The sequence below is a fragment of the Limulus polyphemus genome, unplaced genomic scaffold, assembly GCF_000517525.1.
Source record: "Limulus polyphemus unplaced genomic scaffold, Limulus_polyphemus-2.1.2 Scaffold1237, whole genome shotgun sequence".
In the NCBI taxonomy this organism is placed as follows: domain Eukaryota; kingdom Metazoa; phylum Arthropoda; class Merostomata; order Xiphosura; family Limulidae; genus Limulus; species Limulus polyphemus.
The window spans coordinates 259,456-270,082 of NW_013666847.1; the positions used below are offsets into that span (position 1 = coordinate 259,456).

The following is a 10,627-nucleotide window of genomic DNA, read 5'->3' on the forward strand; positions in this document are numbered from 1 at the left end:
AAACTTTTATATCCATATCAAGGAAGCCTCAGACTAAAATAGTTTGGGAACCACTGATATAAAGCAATGGTTTGTATGTGTTTTTCTCTGCATAACGCAAAATTATTTTTTCTCAATTTTTGTCATGTTGAAACTTTCAAAGTATATGGTTGAAGTTGGCACTTTACTGTTCATTCATTGCAATTAACTTAATTGAAAAAGTGTTGGTGACTTAAAACAGGTTTAGTAAGTAAATGAATCACTATAACAACGTGTATCTTTTGATCAAGCCCACTCAAAATTCACATTTAATTATGCTCAGCAGTTGATGCAATTGTGTTATCATACTAATAATGATGTCAGTAATTAATTTTTTATTGATTTACTAAACAATATTGAATTCTCATTACTGTCAGGTTTTAAACAAAATTAGTTTTTGTTGTTGTTAGGCTCAAACTTATGATCAGCACTGCATATTGCCCGAAACCCTGACCGAAAAGTAGATCATTAAAACAAAAAAACTAAAAATAAATTTAATCTCTATATTTAAAGCTACATCCAAAATTCAACATTTATTGTTTTCCACTGCTAAATTTGTGTAGAAATTTTGGTATTTTCTATCTCACCTTCCGTTTTTTTCCTTCAGAAAAACATAAACTTTTGTTTTATAATGTAAATATAATTATTTTTCTGTTTATATTCATATAAAATATTTCTTCGTAACAGCGCCTAATCTTTTCTAGCTATTTTTTAAGATAAAAAATCAACTGAAATTGATCTTGGTTCAGTGCTCTTCCTGTCAGAGTCAATTTTGCTACCAGATAACGTGTAAAATCCCTTAATGGTCCAGTCATTGTGATAAATTTGAAGAGAAGGAAAACTATAAACAAGAAACTGTGCAGTTTTCTTACTTTCTCAGAGTTTTGAATGCAGTGTTCCAAACTTTTGTCGATGGGATTATCAGTGAAGAGAGCAAATCCAGACTGAACACAATCTCGTATACCTGACTCAGCGTTTATAGTTTGCACAAATTCCTCGACCGTGGAAGATCCATCAAAACCGACCACCTAACGAAAAATATGCGATAATTCAAGATAGACTATATCTTTTACAGTAACATCAAGAGTATCCAGTCGCGCCATCTAACGGTAAAATTCTTAAACTTCAAACTATCACATCCACATCAAAACTTACCAACTTCTTTTCTTTCTTTCTTTCGTTGTTAAAAAGTTATTTTTCAATTCACTTACACATTATAATGACAACATAATAAGCTCAAAAGCAATAACAAAAGATTATGTGGCTTTACCTAGGTAATAAAAAACAAACAAATGATATAATATATATTGCAAGAAAGAATGGACATCTAAGCACAGTACTATTATTATACAAATACCTTTATGATAGTAAGGAATAAAATCAATTCTTATTAAAGTACTTTTGTTTAAGTCAGTAGATGATGCTAATATCTCCTACTTAAAACCTCAATGGTCGAAATTGATTTCCTGAAATGACTGTAAATTTCCGTGATGTCTGTAAAATATTATGGCAGATATAGTGAAATTATTACAACGAGTTTGCAGTCTATTGGCTTTGTACCCAAAAAAAGTTGATATTTAATGCAATAAGCTGGCAGTTTATTGGTTGCTTGCTCACAAGAAATGCCAGAAGTTGCTATAGAATACTGGATGTTTACTCAAAGAAATGTCGTCAAATTACTACGATAATCTTGGAAAGTTGGAGTCTATTGAGTTTGTGCTCAGAGAAGCCCAGTGTTGATTCGTTCTAGAGCAAAGCCACAAAATAAACTATTTGCTTTCTGTCCACCACAGAGAATCAAACCCAAGATTTCCTGGCGTTGTACGTCCGAAAATTTACCGCTGCCACACCGAGAGGGGGGGGGGCAATAGTTCGTTCGTTACTGAACTTAAAATTACATGATATTTCTTATTCTTAAATACAAAACATTATTTGATGACAAGGAAACCACGTTTTTAGAAAATGAAGTTTGGAGACGGCTTGAATGGGTAGTGAAGAAAACTATATTACAAATGTACTTGACAGTGACAAAAGTTTGTACATTTGTAATAAAATTTACTTCACTACCCATTCAAGACGTCTCCAAACTTCATTATACTATTGTACTAGAGTATTTTCACATATCTAATATCTGCCCACCAGTAGTTCAGCGGTAAGTCTGAGAACTTAAAGCACTAAAAATCTAGTTTTGATATAGCTGCGATGGGCAAACACAGATAGCCCATCGAGTGGCTTTGTACTTAATAACAAACAAATAAAAATGTAGTATACAAATATTGACTATTTCGTAGAAACCACAACGTACACATATTTCTCTGTATTTAAACCTTCTTACAGATTTTTGTTAAAACATCGAGAAATGTTTCTGCTGAAAATCTTTTGTTTCAGTTTGATAAATGGATCACTCATTAGATTTAAGGTATTTTAAAGTAAAACTGGATCATACACTCGTTCGAAACAATAAACAGATTTCTTTCATATAAAGAGAAAAAAAATCAAAACTCTGGGATATTAAATAATGGCCGGACTCGATAATGACGTTAGAAAAGTCTGACTACTGAAGCAGAGAAAAGGTACCAGACTTCTTTACATCACGAATAAATGCAAACAATGTTCCCGAGAAATTGAAAAATATTGCTAAATATATTCGATAAACATGTATTATTTTCTTGTTAGAGGCAAAAATCTGCCAGTTTTCAAATACCACACGTAATATATATATATTCCCCACAAACATATATAAACACATCACCTTCATATTCATGCGAGCTGCAATATTGTAGATGATCCCAGAATTAATTATTATCAAGAAGCAATTAAAAACAGCTCACAGTTGGAGAAGAAAATGATACGACGAATGCTGTTGACTTAAGACCGGCTTCGGTCATTCTTTGTAATAACTTAACTCTACCTTATTTGAATAATATACAGGACTGTAAGCGTTGCCAAATTAAGTAACGTTCCTGAAAACAAACAGTACTGAAGGAAATACACCAATCGTTAAAAAAAATGGTAGAATAGAGAAAAGAAAGCTGATAATTTACAACGTGGTTTCTTTACGTTATTTATCAACACCAGTAAGTATCTATTTAGAAAGTTTCGTCCTTTACCTGGTAAGTACCATTTAGAAAGTGAACTGGTATGCTGTGTGGTAGGCAGTGGTGAAAAGGGTTTTTGAGCAAAATACTAAGCACCTCCATTCGAGACGGCGGGAACTCACGACCACTATTTAGCAGCGCCCTCTCAAGGGCTCTTTGGCAGAAAGCTGCGTACCTTCCTGGTTCGGTACTGTAAATTTAAACATTTTTCTTAGAAACACTACAGAGTGCAACACTGGATAAGTATCTTAACCATAATATAAAGGCAAATAAATAATCGTTGATCCAAGTAACAATGATTCAAAACAAATAAAGGCCACGAATTCTCATTTTAATGTTACTTAGCAAAAAAGAAAATAACATTAAGTTAGCCTTGGTATAGAAACAAAATACATCTACATAATATTTAGAAAAATAAAGATTATGAATTATATGCATGCGATCTGCAGTCATACGCTACTCATAAAAAATCAATAATAATATTTTATTAGAGGATTTGGTGTTTCCGGGGAACTTTGGGGATTTATTATTGATTGAGAATTGAAATTGTGTTTATGGTTCTTAATATATTTTTCCGGTCTAAGGTAGCTTTTTTAACGACTTATATCTTCACAACTTCAGTGAACTCATCTGATTTAAGATAACTTTCTTTTATTGTTTTACAGAATCTTGATATTTTACGAAAAGAAACCCGAGTTTTCACAAAACTGAAGGAAAAAAAGGTGAAATGGAAGTTATTAATACAACTGAAGAACAGAGAGCAATATGGAATCTGAGGTATAAAAATAATTCAACATATCACACTTGGAGAAGATGAAGGTATTCAGAACACTGTTGATTTAAAGTCAGATTCAAGCTTACAATAACTAGATTCTCATGATTGGACTTCATTCTCAGATCTGCTCAATATAGTAAAGTTTTCAAACTAAGAGAGGAAATAAAAATGGTATAGTTCTAAACTGAAATTATTACATTACTTAGATGATACACATAATTTGTTAAATTAAGTAAATACCCAACCATTACAAAATAAAGTAAAATCACAGAGATAGCTTTTACAGTTACAGAAATATAATTTTATATCAAAAAGCGTTCTTATGCAGGTTTGACAAGGCGACTCCCATGCTCGGATTTTGTGAGGCCAACTATTTCAAATATTGGCACGTATAACCGTAGTTTCTTTGGATTTCTTTTAGAACATAGAAATCGTGAATACTGTTAAAGAGTTCTGAGTTTTCTGAATCAGAGCGAATTTAGAATTTCATCATTATATTGACACAGGTGGCATCAATTTGATCTACATAAGTGCTGGCCTAATTTTGTCTTCAGAAATGGTTAGCAGTTTATCCGTTTTTTTTTACTGGGAAAAAGTCATTTATGATTAATAAAGCATATTTGATCAGATAATAAGGTTCAACATCGAAACTCAACTTGAGCAAGCTATGATTAAATATATTTTTAGTTATTATGAAAGAGAGTGGTTGCCAAAGTGTCTTATCACTTTTAAACCACTTTATTACAGACATTGCGTGGATGGTACATTCTTATTTTTTTAGTCATTAGATCATGTAGCCAAGTTTTTACATTATCTGAATAACAATATCCAAACATTACGTTTACTGTTAAACAACAACATAATTAAAAATTTAGATTTTTAGACAATATACAACATAATAAACAATGAAGTTTTAAATTCAATGTCTATTATAAATCACAATGTTCAGATTATATGTTTAGATTGAAAGTTTTACCTAAAACTTAAATAAAGTTAATTATATTTCTGGTTAGTTGGACGTTCAGAATTGTGATCAAGGATGTTTTATTTCATGTAAAAAATGTAAAGATTCAAAAAGTTTTTAAACTCTATGAATTGTGTGTTAGATTTATTAATAACGTACAGAAATGGCGGTAAGGGTGGGCTTGCTGGAGCTCAAGCTACATCAAAACATGCTTTAGCCCCACTCTCCTGTAACCCCCGCAACCAATGAAAAGTGTTTACTGTTAAAGCTGGTTCACTTCCTACATAACTGTAGCATGTATGCCTTCAGGATGTACAGTGCAGCTTCCTTAGTATCATCAGCACTCTCATTGTCCCTGATAACTAAGTCTGATATCCCTCATATAGAGCAGTTTACTGTTTCAAAAAACCCAGTAATTATCATTTTACCATACGTAGGACAATATTGTTTGTTCGTGAAAAAAATATTAATTACTATCATAGGAAGGCTATATCCATAAGTTCAAGTTATATTTTTCTATACAGCTGTTTTTGTAATAAAAAAGTTATTTAAATTGAAAATGCGATTCCCAAAAATTAGAGATATTTTGTTATATCACCTTTTCTAAGGATATGTTGGATTTACCACAAGATTGTCAGCAAGAAAATAAGACCGAATGTAATGTTGAGATATCGACTGATAACGTTTCTATAATGATTAGACCTAAGAATGAAAGGCAATCGTAAATTTGTGACTGTTCAGTTATTGTACATCTGAAGCCGATCTTAAATCAATAGCATTCAGTGCACCTTTTTATTCTCAAAATATGAGATGTTGAATTTATTCTTTTATCAGTTGTGTGAGTTACATTTAGTCTTCTGAAAGGTGAAGTATTCACAAAACTGGAGAACAGAGAGCGATGTAAAAACTGGGGTTTTACAAAACAGGAGAAGAGGGATAGAGAAATGGAAACCAAGCTTTTAGTAAAACTGGAGAATAGACAATGAAATATTTTTGCAGGTAATTTTTTTACTATTTCTATTTGTAGAAAGGAGAAGTGTGGCCTATAGAATTTAAAGGGAACCAGTGACTCAAATTAAAAATTTGATGTAGTAATTATGAGTACGTTCCTTCGTTCAGGAATATTAGCAAAATTATTATAGATTTTACAAATTACATCACGTTTTATTTATTTCATTTTTACAAATAAAAAAAAACTATATTAACCAATAGTAGATATAGAAGAGCGATCGATACACAACGGGAGCGAATAATTTTTTTTTAGAAAAAAAAGTAAGACGACATGTTTCAAAAACAGAAACTTAGTGGAACAGAGAAGATGGTACAAAAGCAGGGTAAACCATTTATAAATACGGAAAATATAAGAACTTAGTGATGCAAAAAACATAAGAACTTAGTGATGCAGAAAACATAAGACTTTAGTAATATAGAAAACACAAGACTTAATGATACATAAAACATAAATTTATTTGTAGTTAAGCAAAAAGCTACACAATAGACTATCTGTTCTCCCTCCACCAAGGGTATAGAAACCCGGTTTCTAGCGTTGTAAGTTCGCAGACATACGGCTGTGCCACTAGGGGAGGGGGAGGTCGAAAACATAAAACTTCAGTGATACAGAAAGCACAAGACAATTTTTTGATAATGTCATCTTGGAGAATAAAAAAAAGCGATTCATTAAACCCGAAATACCAACTACAGTAATACTTACGAAGATTCAGCGTTTCGTTCCAGATGAGCACGAAGATACCAAAGGGTACGATTCTTAGGAGGAAAGAGAGGAATAGCCAAAGCTAAAAGTTGCCACGCCTGGACAAACACAAACAAAGCAGGATTCAACTTGCTCTCAGCTGAGTGGGACCGATCAGATGGGATGGTAGATGTCGGAGAGGTCCTCTCTGTCGAGGAAGTGTCACACAGGAACAGTGACTGAGTAGCACACAGAAGGAGTTGCTGTACAACGAAATGGGTATGACACTTTCTTTATACTCCTGATATAAAACCTATTGGCTGATAGCACACTCTGGTGAGTGGAAACTAAAATCAAACCACTTATTTTTAACAGTCGTTCTTTCTAAAACGAAGTCAAGAAAATAATTAAAAATGACACTAAATTACTATACATATTATATAAATTTTAGTTAAAACAAAAAGGAACTCTTGTTCCACATATAACGAATTCACACAAATACCACCTAAGTTGTTCTATTAGGCATTCTGACATTCACACATAAAATTTCTAAGAGTTTTGACGAGTTCATCAAAAATACACTAGTATTTCCATCTATAAACATTGATAATTTTATCATCCATCTGGTTGTATTTGAATCACTGGTTCCTTTTACGTTCTATAGGCCTTATTTTACGCAATCTGTAGCTTGGGCAAGCTTAGTAATACAACCAATAATTTTACTAAAGTTTCTGAATGATGGATAGTACTAATAATTACTTCATCAGATCTTAACTTTGAATCATTGGTTCCTTTTACGTTCTATAGGCCTTATTTTACGCAATCTGTAGCTTGGGCAAGCTTAGTAAGTTAAGATCTGATGTAGTAATTATTAGTACTATCCATCATTCAGAAACTTTAGCAAAATTATTGGTTGTATTACTAAATTTTCTAAAAAATATGCCCAAGCTACAAATTGTTTATCTTCAGTAACAGATTGAAAAGCTAACACAAACATTACAATCGTTGATAATATCTGTTTGTATGTTTTATGCGCTTTATAAGATACTCTTTCATACAATCAAAGTTTCAGAAACTTCCTATACATTGCTCTAAAGATGACTTATAATGTAATTCACGGAATTCTTTGGACTACTTTGTGTAATACTTTGCTGTTGACGTGAGAAATTTCGGAAATATTATTTTTCTTTTAGCGCCTCCTGTAAACATGTTCCGACGTAATTATGCTTAGCGTGTTCTGTTTTCAAATGTTACAACCATCTGTAAAATTCTGATATAGTTTCGGTAGGAAAAAAATTGCAAACACGTGTCCAATAGTGAGTCGATTGTTTCTTTGTATTGACTCCTAGTGGCAAGGTACGGAATTTACGTACAATTACATTTTATGGACATACAAAATGTTATCGTTTCGATGAGCTAGAGGTTTACCACATTCCTGACGTCACTTGGTACACCAACACGTAGATGAATTACATTAGGAGGTAAAAAAGAACAACTGTTTGAATATTTAGAATATTTTAGGTATGCAAAAACTGATCATCATTTTTTTTTCTTGGCATTATTCGTACTTTCTGATGGGTATCCAAGAAACGCAGATCATCTACTTAACATATTTCTTCTTTGTGGCGTCTGTTTATAGCTTTGTACTATTATCACATAGGAATCGTTTTAGAGAATCAAACTGAATATTCAAATTTAATCCGACAGTATTAAAAATTCAGTATGAAGTGTTCCGATTAAAACAGCATTCAAAGAAGAATTGTTGAATTAGCCACCTTTCGTTTACAATTATAAATTTTGTAGTAGAATTCATGAATACTTTTGAAGAAGATTTACTTATGTGACAAAACAGCCCTTCTAAAATTTATGTAGGAAAGTCTCGAAGATATAACATGTTTATAATTTTCCTTTTTTTTTTTTTTTGAGTAAACAGAAATCTCCTTAAATTCTATCTACAGTTGCGTTCATAATTTTAATAAATTTTAATATTTGTACTGCCAGGTGTTATAAATATAATATGATATGGATTACGAGTATGAAGATCAGCGAATGAGTGAGGTAGAGATAATTGTTATTAATTTTAATAATTGCTTCACCCAGTATCTCCAAATATCCGAATATCGAATGAACATTACTAACTTTACACATTTAAAATTTACCGAAAATTTAAATGTCGTCTGATAAACAGTTCTATAGTTAACTCCTGCTGAAAACAACATCCACAACTGAGGTAAGGGTTCAGATGAGATACATCAGGAAGCCAAGCTTTCTTTTGTTGGCAGGAGCTCAAGAGTATGGCGTATGTGGATAAAGGTTAAGGCGTAACTGTGTAAATGGCAATAACGAAACACAACACTTTGAAAATACGGCCTGATGTGCTTACAAATAGTCAAGATTATACACATAACAGAGCCTACACTTCTAAACTATATTGATGAGCAGTATCATTCATAAATATATAACTACAAGGGAGAACTATTTAAAATATCATATACTTTTAAACAATAAACCTCAACAGGTTCACGCAGCTTCTAGAAATAGTAAGACAATCCAGATACAGGTACCTCGCTTGGCTCTGGATAAGATCCATTTAATGTAAGGAATGTTAAAAAAAAGACATGACACATGACATTAATTAAATCTACAAGTGAGTAGCAGGTTTAGAAACCAGCAACCGCAGAGAACTGCTGAGCAAACTAAAAATACCTATCATTAAAATGGTTTAGAAGCTCAGGTGTTCTTTTCGCCTTTATTACGGTTTCTAAACAATATTTCTTTTTATAATAATGCGCGCGCGTACACACAAATGCATATATGTATATACACACACATATATATATGTCGGTTTAAACTCTTAAGTATCTCAACTGTTACATTATCAAATCGGCCAAAGTAACAGGTGTTTCAACTGTTAAACAGTGATATCTGCCATACCTTCATGTACCTTTTGAGCTTTAATATCGTTTTTATTTCTATGTATTTAAACGGCTACACTATGATATTGATCATAGTTCCAAGTGTTTCAACTGTTACACTGTGATATTGGTCATAGTTCCAGGTGTCTCAATTGTTAAACTGTGATATTGGTCACAGTTCCAAGTGTCTCAAGTGTTACACTGTGATATTGGTCATAGTTCCAAGTGTCTCAACTGTTACACTGTGATATTGGTCACAGTTCCAAGTGTCTCAACGTTAAACTGTGATATTAGTCATAGTTCCAAGTGTCTCAACTGTTAAACTGTGATATTGGTCACAGTTCCAAGTGTTTCAACTGTTACACTGTGATATCGGTCATAGTTCCAGGTGTCTCAATTGTTAAACTGTTATATTGGTCACAGTTCCAAGTGTCTCAACTGTTACACTGTGATATTGATCATAGTTACAAGTGTCTCAACTGTTACACTGTGATATTGGACATAGTTCCAAGTCTTTAAACTTAATAACGAGGAACCCACTTTATAGAAAATGAAAGTTTGGAGAAGACTTGACTAAGTAATGAAGAAATCTTTATTATAAATGTACGACGTTTCCACAAGATTATGTCATTCTCAGGTGCGCGAGGACGACATAATCTTGTCGAAACGTCGTACATTTATAATGAAAATTTCTTCATTACCTAGTTAAACTGTCTCCAAACTTTTATAGATCCAAGTATTTAAACTGTTGATCTGTAATAGTAGTCAGATATAGATATATACTTCTAAGTGGTATTTCAACTGTTGATCTGTAATAGTAGTCAGATATAGATATATACTTCTAAGTGTATTTAAACTGTTGATCTGTAATAGTAGTCAGATATAGATATATACTTCTAAGTGTACTTCAACTGTTGATCTGTAATATCGGTCAGATATAGATATATACTTCTAAGTGTATTTCAACTGTTGATCTGTAATAGTAGTCAGATATAGATATATACTTCTAAGTGTATTTAAACTGTTGATCTGTAATAGTAGTCAGATATAGATATATACTTCTAAGTGTATTTCAACTGTTTAACTGTAATAGTAGTCAGATATAGATATATACTTCTAAGTGTATTTCAACTGTTTAACTGTAATAGTAGTCAGATATAGATATAT

At 32.1% G+C, this 10,627-nt stretch overlaps 1 pseudogene; it reads right to left on the bottom strand.

Annotated features, from left to right (window-relative positions):
* Positions 1–10,627, bottom strand: part of LOC106462742 — a 144,289-nt pseudogene that overhangs the window by 84,787 nt on the left and 48,875 nt on the right.